This window comes from Drosophila sulfurigaster, chromosome 3 (genome assembly GCF_023558435.1).
Source record: "Drosophila sulfurigaster albostrigata strain 15112-1811.04 chromosome 3, ASM2355843v2, whole genome shotgun sequence".
In the NCBI taxonomy this organism is placed as follows: domain Eukaryota; kingdom Metazoa; phylum Arthropoda; class Insecta; order Diptera; family Drosophilidae; genus Drosophila; species Drosophila sulfurigaster.
The window spans coordinates 38,417,103-38,442,255 of NC_084883.1; positions in this window are offsets into that span (position 1 = coordinate 38,417,103).

Here is a 25,153-nt window from a genome sequence, read left to right on the forward strand (position 1 = left end):
GCTCGACAATAACAAAACGATCTTGGCTTATCAATCTCATAATCTAACGCTTCCATTTCCATACTCATTAAGTTGAGAACGGTCAACAGGTTTTTTTGTTTTGGTTCGAAAAGATCTTCCCAAAAATCATGCTCGATTTCCACGAAATTCATTTTCTCATGATTCACTTTCCATGCCAAAGAGAACGAGAGTTGAGAAAAAGAATCTGCTACGTGTTGTGCCTAATTGAAATTGATTGTCGAGTGATGGGCAAACAAAGCGGAGAATCGACAAGTGTAATCAGTAAAAAGTAGATGGAGGAAGAGAGAGAGAGGAAGCTGCCACAACTGGCGCTTTTATGGCACTTTTAATTTCTATTACGCGCCAAGGAAGTTGCATTTAATACAAGAAAAAAGAAATACTACGCGCTTGCTTGCAAGTTGCAACCCACACACAACACAGAAGTCATAGACATAGACAAATCAGCGCGTATCTGTGAGATACATAAAATATTGCAAGGCAGCACGCTAATTTTGTTCGCGTGTTTCCTCAAGTGGCAGCCACTATATGCCACTTGCGGCGCGGCAATCGCATAAATACGAATACGCGAATGCGAATCCGACTGCGACTGCGACTGCGAATAACTTGCAACCAGACCCAGACCCAGAGACCAAGAGGCTTTTGGCTGCAATTTCCCGCTGCGCTTTGTTTGCTCATTGGGCGCATCCGTTGCCGGTTGCCGCGCTGTCCGTTCGTCCGTCCGTCTGTCTGTCCGTCCGTATTTCTGTCCGCCTGTTTGTCTGTCTGACTTCGTCTTAGGGACTTGGACTATCAGCGCTCTCATTGTTGTGTCAATTGTGTCGTGGCTGCAGTTGCTGTTATTTGTCATTTTTTGCCGTGCAAAAGCGCAAATCTCAGACATTGCACTTTATCAAGTCATAGGCAAAGATCTGCTTAGGGGCGCCGCTGTCACCTCCACTTCTTTCTTCTCCTTCTCCACCGCTGATAAACTGGGTCAGCCAGCACTTAAGCAAAATCGTGCGTCCATCTCTGGCATTGGCAGCCACTTGAGTTGATTCTCTCTCAACCACAACCAAAAAAAAAAGCAAATGCTCTGTGCTCCGCCTAGGTTAAAGAGCCGGCCTAATAATAGACCATCCACACAGTACAGACAGCCAGGGCCAGAGCGGACTTCAACACTGGGCGCACAGTAGCCCACAACAAATCACAAAATCGTTTAACAATAATTTCATAACAGCAGCTGGAAATGTTCACAGAGAGTCAGCGTAAAATTATAGCGCGATCACTTAACTCACGATCGCGATCAGTTGGGGGCATTAAGATTACCAGCTACTGCCAACTGCCAACTGCCAACGGAAGCTGCATTTTGGTAGCTGCTCAGGCTAAAGGAGGGAAAAAGCTGCAAAGCTGAAAGCCTGATCAGCGATCGTCGTCGTCGACGGCTTCGTCGTCGTGTTTTGGCCGGACTCAACGCACGAAGCAAGATGCTACGCTGAGCATCTTTTGGCGCGTCGTCCACGCGAAATAATTTTTATTGAATAATTTTTCATTATTTTTCGTTTGAATTGAGAGGCCAGACCAAGCCCGGCATCGGCATCGTCGAGATCGGCAGCAGCAGCAGCAACAGGCAACAGCCATAGGTTTGAGTCTGAGTCTTCGTCTGAGCCTGGCCAAGTGGCTCTGTGTCTGCGACGTAACCGTCAAAAACAATAAAGTCCAAAACGAGCGAACAATGTAAATGGCAAGTCATGATTTTGCTGTTATGCGCTGTTAAAAGGGGGCGCTCGCCGTTCGACACGATCAAGAACAAAACCCAAAAACCCAACACAGAAGTGTAGCCCTCCTCTTTCTTTCTCAGTCTGTCTGTCTGTCTTTCTGTCTCGTTGTCTGTGTGTGTGTGTGGAGGATGCTACCGTTGCTACCAACGCCAGCCAGCGTTGACTTCGACGATCAACATGACCCAAAACAATGCGCTGAACAGAACCAAAAACCAGCATCAACAACAACAACAACAACAAATACTTTACTCATACTTTATGCCCAAAATGCGCCTGGACAACGAAACGAAGCGAACCGAAGCGAAGCGAAGAGACCCCGATCAATGCAATTGTTTGCCCCTTTTAGTCAAGTTGCGCACTTCATAAGCAAATACAACAAAACCCCGAGAAACCAAACAGAAATCCAAACAAAAACAAAAACCAAAACCAGGGCCAAAAAGCAAACAATGGAAATGGCCACGGCCCACGACGCGTAAGTGCATCCAATGCCGGGGGGAAGGGGCATTGAACGAGGCAGCAACTTTGGCACTTTGATTGGAGTCCAACAAGCAGCAAAGACATATAAAATATTTATAACAATGAAGGGAGAAATGGCTGAGAATCTTACGCATGAGGAAGAAACATTGCTCAGATGGCAACAACGAAATGCCAAAATAAAAATATTATTAATTTATGTTGAATTCTATAGAGAAAGATGCAGTTTAATTTCGTTATTAAAAAAGGTTAGTTAGAAATAAAATTAGTTCTAAAGTATTTTTAAAGCCCTGGATGTAAAGCCCTTTGGCTTGTGTTTAAATTAGAAATTTTATATGCTATTTAAAATAGTAATACGATGTATTAATGAAAACATTTATTAAAAATTTCTACAACAATTTCTATATTGTTATCTCTAATTCGAAGAAGAAACACATTAGCAATATTAAGACGAAATATAAAAAACTTCGTTAACTACTCTTAACACAAGATTATTATAATCTCTAATTAAAATTTAAGATCGAAATACTCGCCTAAAAATGTTTGTGTTTGTCAATATTTTGGTATTTCCTTTAATTGAGAATTACATTATATTATTTGTATTTAAATTTTATTAAATTCAAAAATGTGTACTTATTTATCTTATAACTTCTTCATTCCTTCTCGCATTATTATATAACTTTGAATTAAATATAAACCAGCATTTATTGAAGCCATGAACTTCGACAACAAAATAATTGAAATACAACAGAATTCATTATAGAAATTAATTTAGATAATAAATAAGTTGAAGTAAAATTCCGCATTTTTTAAGAAATCCTGCTTGCCTGATTATACTTTCTTTAACTGGTATTCAAACAATAGATATGCTGATTGCCGAAGAAAGTATGTGCAATCAAACATTTAAAATTAGCAATTTGTACATTAAAAATTCATAAATTTAATAACTGTCATTCCAATCTTAATTAACAAAGCAAGAGTTTGGCTGGTAGTAGTAGTAGAATTTCATAATATTTCACTCGTGCAAACAATGAAATCAAATGCGAATAAAAACAAGACTATTTCAATTGATGGCGATTCGGTCTTTCCGGTTTCTGAGCTTTGTTTGAGTTTTGACTATGGCGTTGGCTTTGACTTTGGCTTTGGCCTGAAGCCTGTTTAACGTAACTTAGTCGCATTTGACACACTGACGTGTTTATAAAGATAAACTTCTTGCAGAGCAGCAGCAAAAAAAAAAAAAAACACGAGCAACACTCAACAACAAAACTCTTTGACCTTGAGTTGCAAAAGCTGCGAATCTCTTGGAAATGTTTTTGTTTTGTTTTTTTCTTTATCATTTGGAACGGACATTTCATTCTCAAACGTGCGCGAGTTGCAACAATGAAATGCGGCGACAAAAAGCCGCAAGGCTCTGCACTCCCCTCTCCTCACTGCGTTTGGTGGATGGACTCCAGTTGAGGCAAAGTCCAGCCTCAGACCCGCTAGCGGTACCGTTTAGTGCGCATGCGTTGCGAATGGCGGCTGCGTCTCAAAGCGAATGCCGCCGCCACCGCCACTGTTAAATCTGGGAGGATGGGGAGACTGGGGAGTGCAGACTGCAGACTGCAGACGGAGGCAGCTAAATTTACGCGTGTGCTAAACACGAGACTTCCACGAACTCCGACTCAGACTCCGACTCAGCCGCAAGCCTTTTGGCCATGCCACATAAAGGCAAACGTCTCCGACATTGAGGCTCTGCCTCGTATTGTTTCTAAAAATGAAAGAGAAATTCCTCAAAAAAATAAAAATACATTTCAGAGCCCCTAAGGATTTCTATTGTTCGAGCAGCTTTGGACAGCGACGTTCGTCAAATACATTTTTTTTTTTGCCACAGTTTCGGGGGCATGCAACTCAAATGAAAACGAAATTCTTTTCACTCACACAAACAGAAGAGAAATCAATTTGAAATACTACGGCAACTAGTAGTATATCGTTTTCCAAAACAAAACAAACATCTTCAGCTCATTAAAACCTGGCCAGAGACATTCCAACGCGATGCTGTAGGTTTATGGACTCTAACGATTACAACGCGAAGGTCGCTCATTAAATGCCAAATAAAATTGGTATAAAAACATAAAAAATTGGCTCGCAGCAAACACAACACAGACCCAAGAAGACACTTGCGTGATCAGTTGCGGTCGTAAAATATCTCTCCATCTCTTTTACTATTATTATTTTTTTTTTATATATATTTTGAGCCCATGCCAAGTGTTAGCACGTTCTGTGCGTCAGAGTAGCCACTTGATCCAAACTATCAGAAGACTGTCTAGCGCCAGTCCAACTCCATCTCTCTGCTTTATGGAAAATAAAAGCTCTTCCCTAACTGAAAACTGAATGCCTAACACTATAAATCATGCCCAGCATCAACAACACGAAAAACTAAATCAAAGTGTGCTGCCTGAAGATTTCACAAAACAAAACAAAGCGTAGACGCTGAAGATGTGGATGAAACAGCTTCAGACGCTGACGCAGATGAAGAAGAAACATTTTTTGAGCGCCCCAAGCGCATCTACCAAAAGCTCGCACGCACTCATAGTTATGGATACCCACAGTGGGCATTCGATATGGTGATTGTGCGAAAGATTGATGATCTCTTTATATTTAACACTTCAAAAATGATTTTCAAATATATTAAATATAAACAATACATTTGTATCATAAATACTACGAATTAAAACATGTTTAACACCAAATGGATTCCTTCTTATTATTATCATTCTCCAATTTTTCTTTTTAATCTTTTTTCATCAGATTTCAAATGAACTTTGTGATAAGTATTTTTAAAAACATATTTTGAATATATATTTTTGTCATTCGTTGACGCAATCAAAATGAAACAAAATAGTCATATTTATCTATTTTTTAATCAGTTTTTTCTAGCATAAGACTTTTCAAAGTAGTGCTTAATTATTATCAACAAATTGAAAAATTTTGAAAAACTGATGCTGTCTGATAATCTTTTGACTTATAATAAAATATTTTAACATTCTTGATAATAAATTATATTTTAAATTTATGAGTTGTATGTAAGTTTACTATGCTTAAAATATATGTAGAACGATAGATAATAATCATTCTAATTTGTATGAATTTGAATTACTCTTGTCTGCCTTAGCGAGTGCACACTGTATTTGCTATATCTGTGTCTAGTATGCCACATTTGTGTGTGTGTGAGTATAAATCTTCTTTTAATTTGTGACAAGATCAACAAGTTCAAAGTTGTTTCAATCAATTGACCTCGCTGCTCCCAGAGGCTACAAATATTGTAACAGATCAGTCCAAATTGCGCTGCCAGCGTCAGCGTCGGCAGAGGCAGAGGCGGCAGCAGCGACAGAGTCAGCTGCGAAAGCATCAACGGCGTTAAAGTTGAGCTATCACAAATACTATATATAAGCGAAATTTTGCGCAATTTCATCATCATCAACATCAGCGTCATCGTCGACGTTGTCGCGTGCACGTGCCACACTCATCTTGTCTTGCAACGGATCAGATCGCAATGGAGAAGACTCGACTAACTGCAGCTGACCTGTATTTTGTTGCAGCGCAGATTTGTGCAGCGGCTTGAGCTTATTATTCAATTAAAGCGACAGATCTGCGGCAAGTGGACAACGACTAAAGTGCAGGCCAGTGAAAGGCCATTGCGTATACGCCACGTTGTGCTGTGTTGCGTTGCGTTTCGTTGCGTGCAACCTGTCCTCCGCTAAAACAGACCCATTAACCTAGTTTCTTTATATGCGACGACTACTCTCTACTCTCTGTTCGCGTTTTGTCAGCTGACTGATGCTGCTTTTGTTTGTCTCAATTTAAAGTTCAATTTCATTGGCCCTCGTCGTGGCTGCTCAAATTGATGTGACAGTTTCGGTTTTGCCCGCTAAACTGAAACTGAAACGAAACGAATCGAAAAAACGTGTGGGTCAATGAGCTCAGCTGCAGTTTTTCTTTTTCTTATTTGTTCATCTCGTTCTCTCGCTCTCAAAGTTTGCAAAATGCGTAACTATTGCATATATGTATATAGATTTAATGCTGTAACTCATGCGGGGCTGGAGAAAGTGACATTTTAATCACACGATGTCAATTAATTGACTACAACTATGTACAACAAAAAACAGTAATTAATTCAGCATGAATTTACCTAGTTTACATTTTTATTCGAAAAAAATTTGTTAACTCTCAAACTGATTAATTCATAAAAGAATTCTTTTAAAAATTAAATTCAAAGAGAATAACAACATTTATAAGCAGCTTTAAATAAGTGACAAATTTCAACATCTGAATAATCGTCTTAATTAATTAAATTTAAATTAAGACATTCATCAAATATCTGAACGGTAATTGATCATCAAAAGTTGACATCTAATAAATTTAAATATAAGATGCAATTCATCTCAGCTTTAAATTATATAAATTGCATATGAAATTTATTTAGTAATAATTACATTTACTTAATGTAAAGTAAGTCGACAAAAATAATAGAAAACTGATGTAATAAATAAAGAAACAATATAATATAATTTAAAATTTATATTGACAGAGAATGCTAATCAATGGCAGTTCTGAATCTATATACAAATTATTCAAAGATTTATTTCATTAATTAATTTTTAGAACTTAGTAATGGACAATTTATTAAGTAAATTAACATATATATCATCCGAAATAGGAATCATACATTTAAAGTAAAATGCTGTTGTTGTCATCAAATTTACAATTGAATAAAGTCAAATTTAAGACGCAATTCATTATTTTATTATGTTACCAAGAAATTCAACTAAATGAAAATCAGAACAAACACCTAGTAGAAAATTACTTTTCTAAAAAATTCATTCAATTTTCTTCATCTTCTATGATTTTCTCCTTCTTCTTTAGTAAGTTGAACTGCAAAATAAATTTAAACTTGACCTTAAATTGTTCAAGCTAGTAAAATAAACCCAATTACCAAATTATATAGAACACTCTTGTATTGCATTAATCAGCTACGTGAAAATGCAACGGACGCAAACTACAAAGGAAAGTGCAAGCTCAAAGGATTCCGTTGATAGCTCTACTTAACTAGCTGATTTTGTGGCAACATTTCGCTTTACAATTTATAAGTTGAATCGCATTGTTGTTGGTGATGTGATATATACCCAATTCTGAAAGGAATTGCATATAGTGGCAGCATTTTATGGCCTCATTAATCAAGCTGCACACGCAACTGTGAATGGCGTTGCATGCAACATTGACGATGTTCACACAAAGCGACAGCTTCAAAATGGCGCCCAAAAGCACACACCACAAATTTTATGCAGCCCCGCCCCCCAACTGCCGCCCACACACACACAGAGAGAGTGCGAGAGTGAGTGAGAGAGAGCCATAAACTTTAATGCATAAAATATTGAATTTTTGCAGACGGATTAACCTTGACTTTCACTTTCGCCACGCTGTCGACGTTGCCGTTGACTGAGGCGTCGACAACGTCACTTTGCTGCTGCTGCCGTTGCTGTTGCTGCTGCTGCACTGTGCGCTGTCAAAGGATATAACTTTGAGTGGCGCGACAGCAGCAATACAAATGTAGCAAGCCAAACCAGTCAGAGAGAGAGAGTCTCGCAGAAAGAGCCACAGACCAGGACATTTGTATGTACGACTCGATGCGACGACGTCGACGACTGAGCTACACACACACACACACAGCAACTGTGGCACAACAAGTGTGCATGTGTGTGTGTAACTGGGCTGCTCGACTCCTAACTGGCTAAATCCAACTGTTTGCTTCGTCGTCGTCGCAGTCGTCGCCTGTTTTGCGCCTTTTTTTGTATGCCGTGGAGCACTTCAAACATTCGTCCTTGGCGGCGACGAAAAATGTTCCCTTTTTTGAATAATTCATATCGTTACAGGACATTCAAAACACACACGCGATGCCGAGTCGAGAGTCGAGAGGGCGATGCAATCTGAATGCCAAACAAGCCGGCAACTCGGCGCCAAAAAAAGGTGTGTGTTGTGTTGTGTCTATCTCGCTGCTTAGTAAATAGCAAAACACACACACACAACACACACTCTGTGCCACATGTTGCTTGTCAAATTGAGACGCATTGTGAGCAATTAAAAACTGCAGTGCAGAAAATAGTTGCGCCAAAAAGTTATCGATAGACACAAAAGCGACAGAAAAGCCCCAGCAGCAACAACTTCCGGCAGCTCAGGGGGGCAGCTATTTGGTATGCAGGATGCGTCCCACACACATACACACACACACTCATACAGGAGACAGCAGACAGCAGGCAACGACCTCGTTACGAAACTGGAGCGAGTAAGGAAGAGAGGTAGAGAGAGAGAGAGGAAGACATCGCCCCACTTTGGCTGGCTGCAGTTTTATTTGATTTTCGTTTTTTCTCTCTCACTCAGTGTTTTCTTTTTTTTTTCCTTTTGCTGTCCGCTGCATTGACTGGCTGCTTGTTGAGTGTCTCCTGCCTTCGTCCTGTGTGTCCTGTGTGTGTGTGTAGGTGTGTTGCGTGTTTGCGCATTTGAGCATATGATTAAACTACATTTTTGGTATGCATATTCTATCGTCTCTGCCCCGTGTTAAACAATGCGTCGTCACAGCCAAAGGGTTAACGACACCACGACATCCTTTATTCTCTTTTCTTCTCTCTTTTTGCGACCTATCGACCTGTGAGAACAGCTAAGACACCTGCCACCTGACACTTTGCTTGCGATAGGCATCTACACACAGCGTTACAGGTACTCAAAGTCTCTGTGTTTTGGCTGTCATTTCTGTTGCTGTTGCTGATGCTGTTGTTGTCACCGCCCTTTGAGAGTTTCGTTCTCACGCAGTCAAAAGGGGTGCTCGACACTCTTTGAATCTTGCCTTATGCAATACCGTTGCAATTTCGCAATTATTGCAACAGAAATCACCGTTAAAGGATTGACATTAACAGTTATACACTTTGCCTGGGAAAAGCAGAATGCAAGTGATACAAATATTCATGTGAATCGATCGCGCCCTCAAACTGTTATAACTGTTGCTTGGAAAGAACTTCTTGAATGCAGTGACAACAAATCTGTGGGAATTTCTTTACTATCAAATTGGGAAAAGGGTTAATCGGAAAATACCGTACAAGAGAAGGTGTGTGAATCTGATGATATCTTATAAATAATATCTTAATTAACTCTCTTCATGCTGCAAGGTAAACTGAAAATAAAATATTGAAATAGGAATTGGGTGATTCTACGTTGAAGTTTCTATACATGTTTCATATCAATTATATTCATCAAAATCTTAAATTTGACAGATTAATTTACTTAATTATTTAAAGTAAATTTAAGTAGAGATTTTTAAATATTAGTACATAATAAGAACTTGCCCTTGGCATCATATGTAGCAGCAGAAAGAAAGATGATAGAATTTACTCCATTTATTAAATCGATGTATATATTTAAGCATAAACTGGAAAAAAATATATGCGAAAGTTTCTTTGATTCACAAATAGAATGTTCAATTCCAATGTTTCTAAAATATATATCTTTTTAATTGAACCAATGAAATTGTTGCTTATTTTTACAAATTTGAAGTGATAGATAGATAGATAAAAGATTTGAAACAAAATGTGAAGTGTGTTACCTAATAAATTATTTATTTATAATATAAGATTTAAAATTAAATTCTAAGACATTAAATATCTATCTATCCTTTTTTTTAAGTTTTCTTTTTTAAAGTGAATTATTAAATAATTTAAGAATAGATCGCTGATATATGCTCAGTCTAGCTTACTTCCACATTTACTGTTGATAAAAAGCAACCTAAAACTGACTTCAATTGTAGGCGATATGCTTCCGCTTTAATAACCTCCCAATATAATACTACCCATAGTAAAAAGCCATTTCCATTGTCACAATATAATATCTTTAGAATGTTTAAGGTGGATCCGCATCAAGACACATGCGCATCAACAGCAACGAATTGAGCATTGATTCCCCCAGTTAGATTGTTTGGAGCAAACGACTTGTATCAAATGTGGCCCGTTTATACTTAAGAGTATGTTTAGATACAAGTAAATATACAAGTGTATACAAATGTATAAAGTGAATATATGTGTGTGTGTGTGTGTGTGAAACAAGCTCCATAGAGCAACTCTCTTGGATGCCTGCTGCCCCTCCCAGAGTATCGTGGTATCATGGTCGCATAATTTATGACATTTTTGTGCGTCTTTTGTGTCGCGCTTGTATTAAATTTTGAAAAACAGAAAGAAAAAAAAAAGACCAAACAAGTCCAAATCCAAGTCGAAGCCAAGAGTGGAATCGAGTTGGTGTCGAAGTCGCAATCGGAATCAGAGTCGGAGTCGGAGATGGAGATGGAGTCGGTTGCCTGTGATTTTCACGGCGAGATGCTGTAATAGCCGCAATAGAGAAGAGTCAAAGACGAAGACGAAGACACACACAAAATTTAAAACGCACGCACAAAATCTAAACTAAAAGGCGGGGAGGCGGGGTACGAAAAAAGGGAAAATAACTAAGCGACGATCATTTGGATTTTCGGTTGATTTTTTTTTAGTTTTTTGGGGGTTTTGGTTTTCGCTTTTGGTATCGATTTTTTTTTTCTGCTGCTTCTTTACCGTCGAAATGTATCTTCTTGGTTGGCTTGGGCCCTTTTTGGAGTCGAGTCGAGTAGAAATAATAATAATAATAATAAAAATAATGATAAGGTTGACCTGTTGTTAAAAGGCATTGAATGCCCTTTGGGTAATAATTTATTTGTGGGACACAAGCGCGTTGCTTAGATTCGGCTTGTGTTTATTTATTATTATTATTTTGGTCGTCTTCTTCTTCTCTTCCTCTCTTCTCCTCTAAGAAAAAAACTTGTTTTAAGTTATTGGATTGCTTGTGGACCAGGGCACACACTATAGTTAACATAGGTAGAGAGGTGAATTTCTTAGCCACTTCTTTCGACGTTAGCGTTTTGTTAGTGAAAGCTGGCACAGAGCACCGAAGCAGCACTTTGCGGACCCCGCGATATCACATATCGACATCCCAGACATCAGTCTAATATATAGCTGCTATACAGGTTTAGTGCCTTTTCCCCCTTTCCCCTAGATAACAACAAAACAAAAACAAAATCGAATTGGATCGTGTGACAAATCCCAATGAATACGCTTTGAAACTATGCGATTGGATCGACGCCATTTGCTGCTAGCTGACTGCTGGTTAAATATCTATGATTAAATGCAATTAAAGAAAAGCGTTTAAATCGCAATGACAACAGCAACAATCTCTGATGATGAAATGAGTTGTTATAAGGCTGAACCCGCTAATTGCAGATAGATAGACACAACAACAACAACAATAATGTCTGATAAATGGATTTAAGTACGTGACACAAACTATAATTGTTTATAATTTGCCATGATCGATTGGTCTTTGAAGAGTGTGTAAACAAGATTAGAAGCATTTTTTTGTTTACTCAAAATAAATATCAATTATTAAATGTTAATTAATAATAAATATTTCAAGATAAGCACTTGACAAATAATACTTAATAATATTGATAATCCGCTGCAATCAAATTAAACGCATGAAACATAAAACACTGAGCAAATAAACGAGTAGATTTTCCCCTTCCCCTTCCCCACCGTTGTCATATCAATTAGCCAACAAATAGCATGCAACATTTAAATAATTAGCAATTAAATAATAAAAACAAATCGAAAATGCGAGTAAATATACAAATAAATAAATGCAAAAGCGTGACAGTTTATTTGACAATCTCTAGAGTGAGCAAGAGAACGATAGAAAGAGAGAGAGAGATAGCGAGATAGATAGCTATCCATCCCCATGCCAAAGTCGAGATGATAATTATTCACTTGCTGACGCCCAAGCTGACTGGCCAAAATGCTGAACTGACTGAGAAATCATTCATTAAAAAAATTAAAACAAACAAACCAGCAGCAAACATGTGTTGTCAGTGTGTGTGTGCGGTGTGTGTGTGTGTGTGTTTGTGTGTGTGCGGTGTGTTGCGGTTGTTTTTATTTATACAAAAATTAAGAAAATAAAATATACAAGAGAAGCGTGCCGCAGCTGCGTGTATTGCTTAAATAATTAATATTTTAACACTTGCTGAACGAAAAATTTTAATTTATCTCAACACACAAACAACAAACAGAAAACAGAATAACAAGAGTGAACAACAAATGAATGTTGTATTGTATTTTACATTTATTATAATAAATTATCTCAAAAAAAGGCATAATTGCTTTGAATTGGATTAGACAAAGTGGCGCCTTCACTGATCGATCCGCAGCGACGGATCGATGGATCAATCAATGTAGATTGATGGAAATGTAAAACAGCCAGTCAAGTCTGAAGATTTCTATTCACCATTAATAAAACTGATAAAAAAAAACGGTATTATAAAAAATATGTTTTAGTGAATAATATTAAATAGTTAGCAAAGTTTCTCTCTTTATCAGCTTGCTATTGTGTTCAATCAAATGTGATTGAAATAAGCAAATGAAAGCTGGGATTTTATACACAGAAATACATTTACTGCCTATGAAAATGGGATCACAATTTAAACAATTGAAGTAATTTTTATTGTTGCATATTATAATCATAATAACATAATTTGGCTATTGTGTTCAATCAAATGTGATTGAAACGAGGAAAGGGCTTACCTTCCCTACAAACATACCTTTACTGGTTAAGAAATTTCGCTTAATAATTTAATAAATAGTAATTTCTGATGTATGAGCTAGTTATGGTGTTCAATCATATTTTCTAATCAATCAATTATATATTATATTATAATCAATAATCTGTGATTGAATTGAGCAAATAAAAGGGTACCTTAAAAAAAAATAAACACTTTTGAGGTTTATGCAAATTCTTTTAATAAACAAATTGAATATTGAACAAGTAAAATTTATATATAATAAAGAGCACAGCAATAAATGGAACTGTAATTATATACTTTGCAATCATTATCAATCACCTCTCATTATAAAAACCTTTTCCAAATTAGAGAAGCTTTTCTCTGCTTAGAATAATTTTGCAATATCATTTAAAATTCAATCAAGTTATTCGTTTGGCAGCATTATTCAAATTACATATTTGATCAATCATTATCAATCATCATTAGATCACAAAGCTTTGCCTCTAACTATTGGTATGTACAGCCGCAACTACCTCGGCCATATGCATATTTTTGAATACCAAAACGGAAATGAGCTTCATTACCAAAACAAACAGAGAGAGAAAAAGAGAGAGAATTAAGTGGAGCCAAGTCACAAAGACAACTCAAGTTGAGTTGCGTTTGTGCTGAGTTGAAGACGATTGGCTTCGAATCGATAGCAATCGGGATTCGGACATGGAATTGGATAGAGAGGGAAACTGAAACTGAGCCTTAACAGATCACAGACCGAAATGAACGAACTGACTGACTGACTAATGTGTATAGAATGAAAATGAAATACCTGTTTGCCGTTTAATTATTTCGTTTGCGTATTTTTCGTGCCTTTTGAGTGATTGTCATTAATTAATTTTGTGTGTTTTGCCAAGCCTTGTCTCGAGTCTCTCTCTCTCTCTGTCTCTGTGTCGATTATTTTCGATGTTTGTTTTTCTGTTGTCTTTTCATTCATAAATCCAGCTATGGCAATGGGCAAATTGAATTGTTTTTTAAGTGCATGCCAAGCGAAAAAACCATCTGGGGGCATTCCAGTGCAGTCATTAAGCGACTCAGACTGCGCACGCGCCCAGCTTCAAGTCGAAGTCAGGAGACGCACACAGGAACAGCCTTCGATGATTGCGCAAATTGCACCTACACAGAGGGTTAAACAAAGTGCGTGGTACTTGCAGCCAGACAGACAATGCTGAAACGCAGACGCAGACATTCATCACAGATCAGCCGTGTGCCACAAACTGTGGCACAAACTGGGCCGGCCACAAGACAGATAGCAGACAGCAAAAGCAACAACAGCAACGACGACGACGACGACAAAAGGCAAAGTCAATTTTTCTGCAGCAAACACAAGAAAATTAGTTACCAACTGCAGGCAACTGGGATTGGGACTCAGACTTGGAGTCTTGGACTCGGTTCGGTTGTGTGTTGTGCTGGGCTGTGTGCCTGGCAGCGCCATTGGCATAAATCACTTGACAGGAAGCGTTGCGAGCCTTGTTGCGCCCACAACAACTTCTATGTGGCCATTAAAAGACGTTTGTTGCTCTGCTCTGTTTGTTTCTGTTTGCCCAGACAGCGCGAACGTTGCTGTTGCCATTTCACATTGCAAATTGAAATCGAAATCAGTTAACTCTCTCGGACTGTGTGAAGTCAGCTCATCATCCAGCGTTCATCTGCATGCTGCGCCTCCTCCTTGGCTTCCTTGTCATCACCAACTACTGCCAAAGCTGCGATCCTTCTCATCCTGTTGCCAACACACTGCGTAAGTGCCTTTGGTCAACCGCAGACCACAGCACAAATATGTAGTGCAACTCCTCCTCATCTCTCACTCTTCCATTTTTTTTCATGCTCTGCACTTTGACTTCAACGAAGGGGCAAACTGGCCAAGCGGACACTTGAAGCTTTGGGGCGCCCCCAGAGACAGCAACTAGCAACAGCAACAGCTAAAGTATAAGCACTGAAAATGCCGCAGAAATAATTATTTCTCTTTGCCATATTTGTTTTCTTCCTCTCTTCGCTGCCTTCACTCTCCTCCTTCTCTGCTCTGCACATTTTTCTTCTTTTTTTTTTTTTTGCTTTAAGCTGCAAAAGCATTTCAAGGGCTTGGCGCTGTTGTTGCTGTGTAGGAGGTGGTAGTATTTATGTGTGTGTGTGTGTGAGTGTGTGTGTGTGGGTGTTGTTGTAGTTATAAATCTGTAAAGATTGCTAGTTAAGATCTGGCACTAAATGGTGTGATATTTGCCAAGGCGACAAAGCAATTGAAAAGATTCAACGCATGACAAAAATCTATTAATATCATTTTATCGAATAAATCATACATTAACATATAATAATAAATTCAGCAAATAATAAAAAATAATAATTAAATAATAAATAAGTAAAGTTATTAGCAATCATTTATGATGGCAAAATATAGTAAATATCTAGGTAATTAGGAATGAGATATAAAATAAATAAAAAAAAAAACTTCTTAATTGAGATTGTAAAATACAAACATAAATTGTGCAATACAAAAATAATAATACTTAATAAAATATTAAAGCTACAGTCGAGTGCTTAAGTTAAGTAATAATTTGTATTATAAAAATATTGATATATATAAAAATAAATAAATATAATTTAGTTATCAAATTATTTCATCGACAATTATGAAGTTTAAATAAATAAATCAAAAAAAATATCTTGTTAAGTTCATAGAAGAGTTAAATAAAGAACATTACATAAACGATTGGAAAGCATTTATGTTAAATATCTAACGTAATACATTTAATTTGATTCAAATAAATAGCTTAACAATAATTTTTGTAAAATCATCAGATATTAACAAAGCAATATAGTTAAATTAATACCTCTAAGAATATAATTATACAATATGAAAAATATATAAATACCTAGTTCAATAAATTTCAAGTTGAAATTATTAATGAAACTGTGATGCAATTAAATGTCGTAAAATAAATAATAGTAAAGAATTATAGTATTGGCATATTCATAAATAAATGAGTGCAAAAGATATTAATATGTAATACAATAAATTTCATTTCTAAAATGCAAAAATAACTATGATGCAATTAAATGTCGCAAAAAATAAATTTCCTATAATTTATCAGTATATATTAGCAAAAAAGTAATATAAGTAGTTCTAGAATTATAGAGCATATAAATAACTTGATGTAATTGGATAAATTACCTTGAGGTGGGAATTACTTTCAGTCACATAAGGGTCGCACTTATTATGCCTCTCAAGCGAAGGGCAATCAGATAAAACCCGGACTCAAACCTGAACATCAAGTATAGCTATATGGCTATAGATAGTTGCAGTTATAGCACCGTAATTCCCAAGACGTTGGAAATTTTAGATGATCGAGAATGATAAGTGGCAAACTGGGTAATATACATTTTTAAAATAGCAAAGCAAAAAAAAACACACACAGAGACTATCAGTTACAACTTTGGAAAGTGGGAGTTGGGTGTCGCGTTAATTCGCGGGCTTTCCACTCAATTAACAATTAACAATCTCAAAGCATTTAGCATAGCTGCAAATAGCGACTGGGATTCACATGCGAAACCGAACGCAATCTATTTTTAAGCCCAATAAACAATTAAATATTTAACCGCAGAACTTTCAGTCAAGAAGTTTGATCAGCCAATTAAAAAAAAAGAGAGGGGTAAACTATCTCTCAAATAAGGCAAATTGCGCATACGCCAAGTGTGCTGCAAATTAACGCGGCACATTAAAAAAAGATAATTATAATATGAATGTTTGCGCTGCTGCGAGAGTGTGAATGTATATGAATACATGTGAGTGTCTGTGAATACTTGTGAGTGTGCGAGTTTGTCAGCTGTGTTCTTATTACCTGACAGTAATAACCATTTTGCATAATTTAGGCGTTTAAAATCGATTACGCGTGCACATCACAGCGATCAGCAACAGCGAGGTGCGAAAGAGAGCGAGAGTATGGAGTGAGATGGAAGAGACTGCAGCCCAAAAACGGGTGCGCTGCGCACGCGCCTCTGATTACACACACAGCAAATTCGTTTTCAATTTGAAATTGCGATCGTTATTCTCTTACTCATTGCCCACGCGTTTCCCTGCTGCAACTTCTCCAAATCAAATGCGCCATAATCAATCAACAGACACTTGGCAAAAGTTTTCTGCTGGCTGTTATTGTTGTGGTTGTTGTTGTGACTTGTCGGTTTGTTGCAGCTGAAACAAATATGCCACTAATTACAGTCTCAATCTCAGGCTCGCTGAGAGACTTTGCAGTCGCATTTGCAGTCTCAGTCTCAGTCTGATTGAGAGCCTCTCGGTTTGTGGTTAAGAATGCCAGTCAAGACATGGCATTATGTGCATTATGCAACTTTGCCACGGCAAACAGCAAACGGCAAACCCAACCTATGTGCAATCATTTTTTTACTGTCTTGACGTCCATTGTTTGCCGTGACTCGCCGCAGTCAAAGCAATAGCGAGCTGTCTCTCCGTCTCTCGGTCTGTGAATCGCCTCTTTTTATACACAATTACATTATTTATCGTTTAATTAACTCAACCCGCAATTATTTCAATTAAAAATGCTGCTCAGTCGCCGCTGAGTAATGCACACGGCTTAAGCTCAGCCACAGCCGCAGTCTAAGTCTCAGTTTCAGTCTCAGACTCAATCATCGAAGCGTTTGCAAACTGCAGGGCTCGTTGGGCACTGAGTCAGCTAGCTCAGCGAGTTTAGCCATCTATTGATTGTCCCGCTCTCTGGGAATTGTTGACAAATCACAGCTACGAAAAAAACAATCGGCAAATTAGTGTTGAGCTCCAAAAAGTCGATCGAGAGCCACTGATAGGCCATGGCCTAATGAATGCCAAGTCACAAGACACTTGTTACCAGAAAATGAACGAATAATTTTCGTCGCCTTATCGAGCTTGGTAATTAAGCCGGCTGAAGATGAAGCTGAAACTAAAGCTGAAGCTGAAACTGAGCTAACGAAGCGCTAAGCGTCTTTACATATGGCCTAAAACTGAAAATTTATGACGACGACTTTGTAGAGAGTCCGTCGTTGGGGTCCAGTTTAGATCGCTGCACAGCGAGCGAGTTGATCTGGTCATGGTGTTGATTAGGCGGCCCCCGAGTCGTCGTCGTCGATGTCGATGTCGGGTCAGGGCACAAGTGTCACAGCATGGAGCAGTGGCTCAATGACGACGCCGACCAACGACGACGACGAAGGCCTTTGTGTGTTTGGCCATTTGCCGCCAGTTTTTTTTCTTCGTTTTGGCCTTTTTGTAAATTTATGTCTCATCGAGTTGACAAGCTAAAGAATGGTCTCTCCCCGCGCAGCGACAACGAAAATTTCAATAAAAAGGCGTACCGCTAAATTCGAAAGTTACATTTTTGGAAATTGGGAAGAGTCAAGCTAAAACCAACTGGCGAAGCAAACGAACTGAAACTAAAACCAAACCAAACCCTAGTCAAAAACATCCACAAAATCCACAATCCGCATCCCAAGTCCAAGTCAGGTTTCTTTCTCATTAAACTTTTGTCTGCGTTTTTTTTCGTTCATTTAATTTAAAAGAAGATGTTTTTTCTCAACTTTTTACGACCTTAGCCAAAAGAAATATATATAAAGTATCTACTAAATATTTCGTATAGTGTGTGTTTTTTTTTTCGGCAACACACAAAATAAATATAAAGCAAAGTCTCGAAGTCGAACTAGAAGTCAAGTTCTTTTTGGCGCGCCCCGAAACGTCGCATAAATTTGCAATTCATTAACAGATTTGTGCTTAATTTTTTCAACTTATTACTACCACATACAAATTTGTTGCTGCCACACGCATAATTTATGCGACAAGTTCTACTTTTATTTACGTGATTGGGATTAAACTTTAATGGGTTCATTGATTGCCAACACCAAAAAAAAACCACAGCAAACAACACTAACACAAAATGTTGCTCGTCGTTTTCTTTTAGCCAATTTACACGTGGCTCAATCCCCTGGACAAGCACTGAAATGCGAATCCATCAATGGCCACCCAAGGCAAAGCCAAAAGGCTGCCACAGCAAACAGAAACAGCAAACAGAAACAGTCACAAGCCAAAAGCAAAGTGCTTAATAAATTTGTTAGCTAATTTTGTTAAATGCAATAAATTTCAACGAAAATGTGATACACAAAAAATGTGTTCTATACCAAATGGAGAGTGAGAGAAAGGTGGAGGGGAGACCAGCAAAATGACCGCCATGTACGCACATTTGCTTAACATTTGCGGATACCCTGTAAATAGAATTTACAAAAGGGAATGAAGAACTTGACATGTAAATAAAAAATATAATATTAATATAATATTAAATATTTCATATAAGAAATGACTTCTCTTTATTTTATATATTTACTAAAATTGTTGTGTTTCATGTAAAGTTGATATGTAAAATCAATTAAAACGTTTCATATTGTCTTAAAGGGACTTATTTTTCCTTCAGAACTTTATTCTAATTGTCATATTAAAGTTACGAAATGTATCCAGAAAATTATTAAATCCTAACGGTAATTTATATTAGAACATTTAAGTATACATTTTTTTTTGTATGAATATATATTACAAATACAGCGCTTTATTTAAAAAAAAACAGAAACACAACAATATTATTTATTTTCAATCATCTCAAAAGTATTAATGACAAATATTAAATTCAATTTCTTATTTTTTTTTTTTTTGGAAAAATTGTTGGTTAAGGAATGGTTGAACTATGGATTATCTGCTTCTAATCACAATATGAATGGAAACCGATAAGTTTAGTTAAATCTGTTTCCGGAATTTATTAAGTATTAAATTTTCTTCTTCTTTTTTGTTTAGATAGGTAGATAGTTTAATTTATCAGCTATGTTACTTTAGGCCTAAGGTATTTGGCATGTCGAGTTGTCTGCTTTGAAATGCTTCGCACTTGTTTTGCTCTGGTCTCGTTGTTGCAGCTGTTTTTGTTGCTGTTGCTGTGGTTACTCGGCTTGTTGTTGTATTTGGTGCGCATAAAACAAACTACATGTGTAGCAATAAAAGAGCTGGCCCGAAAAAAACAAAAAGACAATCAGTTGAGCCAATAAAAACAACACCGAGCAAGCGAAGCGAGCGAGCCACAAGCAGAGCAAACATCAAACACGATTTGCTCAAATGTACGCAATTATTTATCGGAACCGGAGTCGAACTTGGAGTCGGAGATGGAGACGTAGTCAGAGCCGGAATCGCACTCATATAGTAGGTGCTGGTACTGAGAGGGGCAACTATTGGCAATGCTTTTGAGAACAAGCCTCGAGTGGCGAGATTTATGCACTTAGCCAGGACCCTTTTGTTGGCTGCCGTTGCCGTTGTGGTTGTGGTTGCTGTTGCTCTTGTGGCTGCAATTGAGTAGTAAAAAATAATTTCGCCTTATGAGATTTATGTGGCTTGTTGCCACATTTGATGTACGCTGGTCCAACACCTCAGCAACATGGTTCGAAGATGCCACAACAGCAGACACCGATCATAGCCATGGCCAGAAAGAAGGGCCAGCAGCTAAATCTTTGGCGTGGGCTGCAGCCACTGGACTGGCATATAAATCGCCCTAAATTCGAATTCGAATTGAAAATGCTCAGAGCAGTGCGAGGGGCGATCTCTACTAAGGTCTGGACACGCCCTACTTTCTATTTCTAAACGGCATTTTCGGATCGACAACAAATGACAGCAACTTTCACCCGAAATTGTCATCGATTTTAGTACCTTCGCACAGTTTCTTATCAGTTCACAAAAAAAAAAATTGTGAGAAACTAAAGAAGTGGGCAGAGATGGAAGAGCAAGTGGCATTACGGAATTAGTACCGCTAATGGGCGAATAACGAGCACATAAAAACAATACGATATCCACTTGGGAAAACAATTTCGTGCAATTGCACAAATGCTAACTATAGTACATAGAATACGCTCGACTTCGAATAAAAAGAAATAAACATTTTTTAGTACCAATAAAATTCCAAAATGAAAGAGTAAATGCAAATGAGTCAACTAAATACAAAAAAAAAGAAAGAGTGTGTGTAGCAAAGTTAGTACTAATTAAGTACTGCTCATAATTGTGCCTCAATTAATGCTCACTTTAATCTCCGATTAATAACGAGATCACAATTTATTGCTGCTTTTAACTCCACTTGAATAACTCTTCACTTTTAAGTGCCCCAATTGGGTAAAGCAATAAATAAAGTAATTAAATCGAATGGATTGCAAACGTATTGCGTAAAAATAAATAAATAATAAAAAAACAAAAAAACAAATAAATAAAGAAATAAACAAGCATACAAACAAAGAAATAAATAAATAGATAACATATAAGAAAATTTAAAAATTTCAAATAAATATTACAATTTATCGAGGCAAATTTACTTATGAAAATAAAAAATGTATAATGTAAACCCATTTCTATTCAATTGTCATTTGATTTCAACAATAGTAAAAAAAATTAAAAAGATTATGATAAAGATTCTAATAGAAATAAACAGAATATAATTGATTAAGAACAACAGCTAAAAATATCAAATTCTATGCAATTTTATGAAAATGCAAAAGAAAAAAATGTAAAAATTGTTTAAAGGGTTTCTCAAAATCTTTAAAACAAAAGTTAAGAAAGTACATTTCTTATTTTTAAAGAAATTAAATAGCCAATTATTCAACTACTTATATAGGTTATTATATATTACATTTATACCATACTAAAACTATACTATAATCTATAAATATAAAATAAAAATAATTTTTGGAATTTAGTAATTGCAAAAATTTTAAAAAATTCTAGATTACAATTTATTAAATATGTTACAAAATAATTTAAGGATACGTTACAACGAATTAAATTAAATTTAAATAAATTAAATTAAATTCAAATAAAAACTGTTCTGATATTCGAAAGTTAAGAGTACGAAAAATAGTTTAGTTCTGTTCAATAGTCTCAACTGTATGATGTGAGTTAATTATCAGAAATGAAAACAACTTTCTCGTTCCAACATTTATGCTTTCGTTAATTTGATACTAAAGCCATCATTTGATAGTAAAATCGAACAGCATAAACGCTGTTATTAAGGCTTCAATCAACTAATCGCATGCCAAAAGCACAAATACCAAATATTTTGTTCAGATGATTTTTTGGTATGCGAGTGTGGTCCCAATAAGCTGGCAATCATATATTTAATCGATTTTAAAACGTTCATAAAACCAACAGACAGATGGACATATAAGTATACAGAATGATATTTAGTTTTTGGGTGGTTTTTCGTAGAGGGAATGGAAACCTCCAAGTCAATCGCTTGCTTGTTTAGTTTGTTTGTTGTCTTTAGGGGGGAGCTTTGAATCTTGAGTCTAGAGACTTTTGAGTTTTGAGGTTTGTTGGCAACCGAAATAAAAATCGGTTTTTTATATCGTCGTTGACCTTCGTCTAATAAGAAGAAAAACAACAAAACAACACGAAAAAAAACTAAACTTTAGCTAATGAAAGAAAACAAATTTATAGGCATCATAATTATGCGAAATTTCAACGCAACTGCGTTATCGAAACCCCAATAACAAAACAGCAGATGATAAAAGTTGAATTTGTTGTTGTTATTTTATATCGTTTTATATTTGTTGTTTTTTGTATTTTGTATTTTTGTTTCTCTATTTGATTTTATTTTATAGCCAAAGCTAATGGTGAATTATGAAGCCGACAGACAGAGATGGAGACAGAGACGGAGACGGAGATGGAGATGGAGACCGAAATCGACCCATAGCCATAGATGATAGCCGTTTGGGCCAATCAATTTCTGGTTAATAAATTTTAGCGCAAAATTGTCAACGCTACAAGACGACAAGGTATTTACGATGTTGTTGTTGTGGTGAAATTATTGTTGTCTCTGTGGTCTTTAGGTTGTTCGTTCGTTTTTTTGCGCTTCGAATTTTTTGGCTTATTATGTGTGTAGTGAGGCGTTTCGGTCTCCAAGCATTTCGAAAATGGCACGTGCGCCTGTGTCAGGTTTTTAACGATCGGCTAATTTCGTTGTTGTCGTCGTCGTCGTCGTCTCCGTCGTCGACCAGTTCGGGCCAAAATGGCCACAGAGAGCTTAGCGAATCTGTCCGAGTCTGCTAAGTGCTTTCTGTGGCTTCGACTGTGTTTCTAATAAATTAAGTGACTACTAACTAACTAAATACACACACACTCGCACATCTAGCGACATTCATCGCAAGTCAATAAAAAAAAGACAAAAAATAATAATAGACAAAAAGCCAAACCTCATCTATTTTGGCCGAAATGTAAACTGATGGATTGATTTGTCGTCTCTTTGATTAAGTTGTTGACCCATTCACAAGAGAGACACAAGAATACCGAAACTATCTTTTTATTTTTTTTGTGGTATTTTGATTTCATTTTGGGTTTGTCCGCGTTTTGCATTCAATTGACAGACCTTAGGGAGATCGATGCTTAATGAAGTTGCGATAAAAATGTTTATGGTTTAATGGATAGCTGTCGCTAAACCAAGTTATAAATAATAATTGAATACATTGTGAATACAAGTTTCGCTTAAAATTCCGCTGAAACACTTTGTGATTCATTTTCAACTTAACTTTAATACAGAGTTAGAACTTGTAATTCTGACTCACTCTTTTTTTGCACATTGATAAATTTTATTTGTCTGCCGATCACTGATTTACAAGCTGACACAACACAGCCACTTAGCAGAGTTATAGAGGAGCATCTCAAGACATCTGAATGACTGTGCAGCTTCCATTCATGCAAACTGGTAGCCAATTGTCTGCTGCAGCTTATTGGCGCTCATAAAATTGGTCAACGATCGCTCCATTAGCTGTCCACTCGTTGGTTGCCCTTGCCCTTTCGCTTCCCTTCGTCTGTTGTAATTGTCAACTGGCACGATCAACAGCTCATCAGAGCTGGTGAGGGGCGCTTGAAGTTGCCTGACAACTCAATAAAGCCATGCAAACACCTGACCAGGAATTCCTTTGCTCCTCTCTCTGTGTCTGTGTGTTTCTCTCCTGTTTGATTTCATTTCGTTACGTTTGCTGTGGCTTTATTTTTATACACGCTACCCAAAGGGTATTATAAGTTTTTGCATCATCAATTCGTTATATTTCGTACTTTATGGTATATTTTGAGTGTATTACTATATTGATATATTTTAGTATTTTCGAGGTATAACAATTTGGCATATTTTGTAAGCTATGGTATATTTTGATTGTAGTTCTATATCAAATACATTCGGTATATTTTAGTATTTTCGAGGTATAACAATTTGGCATATTTTGTACTCTATGGTATATTTTGAAAGTATTTTGGATGTACCAAATATAGCCTTCGGTATGCTTATGTATTCTTTGGGTATAACAATTTGGTATATTTTGAACTCTATGGTATATTATTTGCGTGTTACTATATCGGTATACCAAATCAAGCCTTCGGTATATTTTAATATTTTTTAGATATAACAATTCAGTATATTTTGTACTAGCGAGTATCTCACAGTCGAGCACATTCGACTGTAGCTTCCTTACTTGTTCTTTTTTTTGCATGCTTATTGCCCGTTTTGATTGCAGGCGCTACACAGACCCAGTCAGAGTCCAAGTTCGAGTTCGAGTTCGAGCTGGAGTCCCGGTCTCAGTCCAATTCCCAGTCGCAGTCGCAGTTGTAGCCTGGCCTGTTAAGAAGGCGTTAAATGCATGATTTGTGGCCACAGTCGGTTAATGGTAATGAAGCTGATGGTCAGTAAGCCAAACAGCCAAAAGCCAAACGAGTTGACGGCTCGCCCATCCTCATACGATTTGGCATTTTATTTCAATTAAGCCGCTTCGTTCTTTTTTTATAGAGCTCTCACGATGCTTTCCGCAATTGCCACACGAACTCAACTCGGTTGTAACTCAGCAAAGCAGCAGGCAAAAAAGAGGAAGGAAGCGGAAATGAACAGCAAGAATTTGCGGGCAAATAAATAAAACGATCAAAAACGCGAAATTAAAACTGAACTCAACTGCAGTCAGAGCTCTAAGCATAGACAACTTGATTAAATAATTAGTACTTGGAACTGTGCAAATTAAATTTACGACTGCTACTAAATAGTACTCATTAGTTTTGTGTTAATCTATTTACGATCTATCGAGGTAGATTAATCAATAGGTGTGCTAATTAATCGAACAAATAAAATATGATTTTATTACGTGAATAAATAGTGGGTATATATTTTTA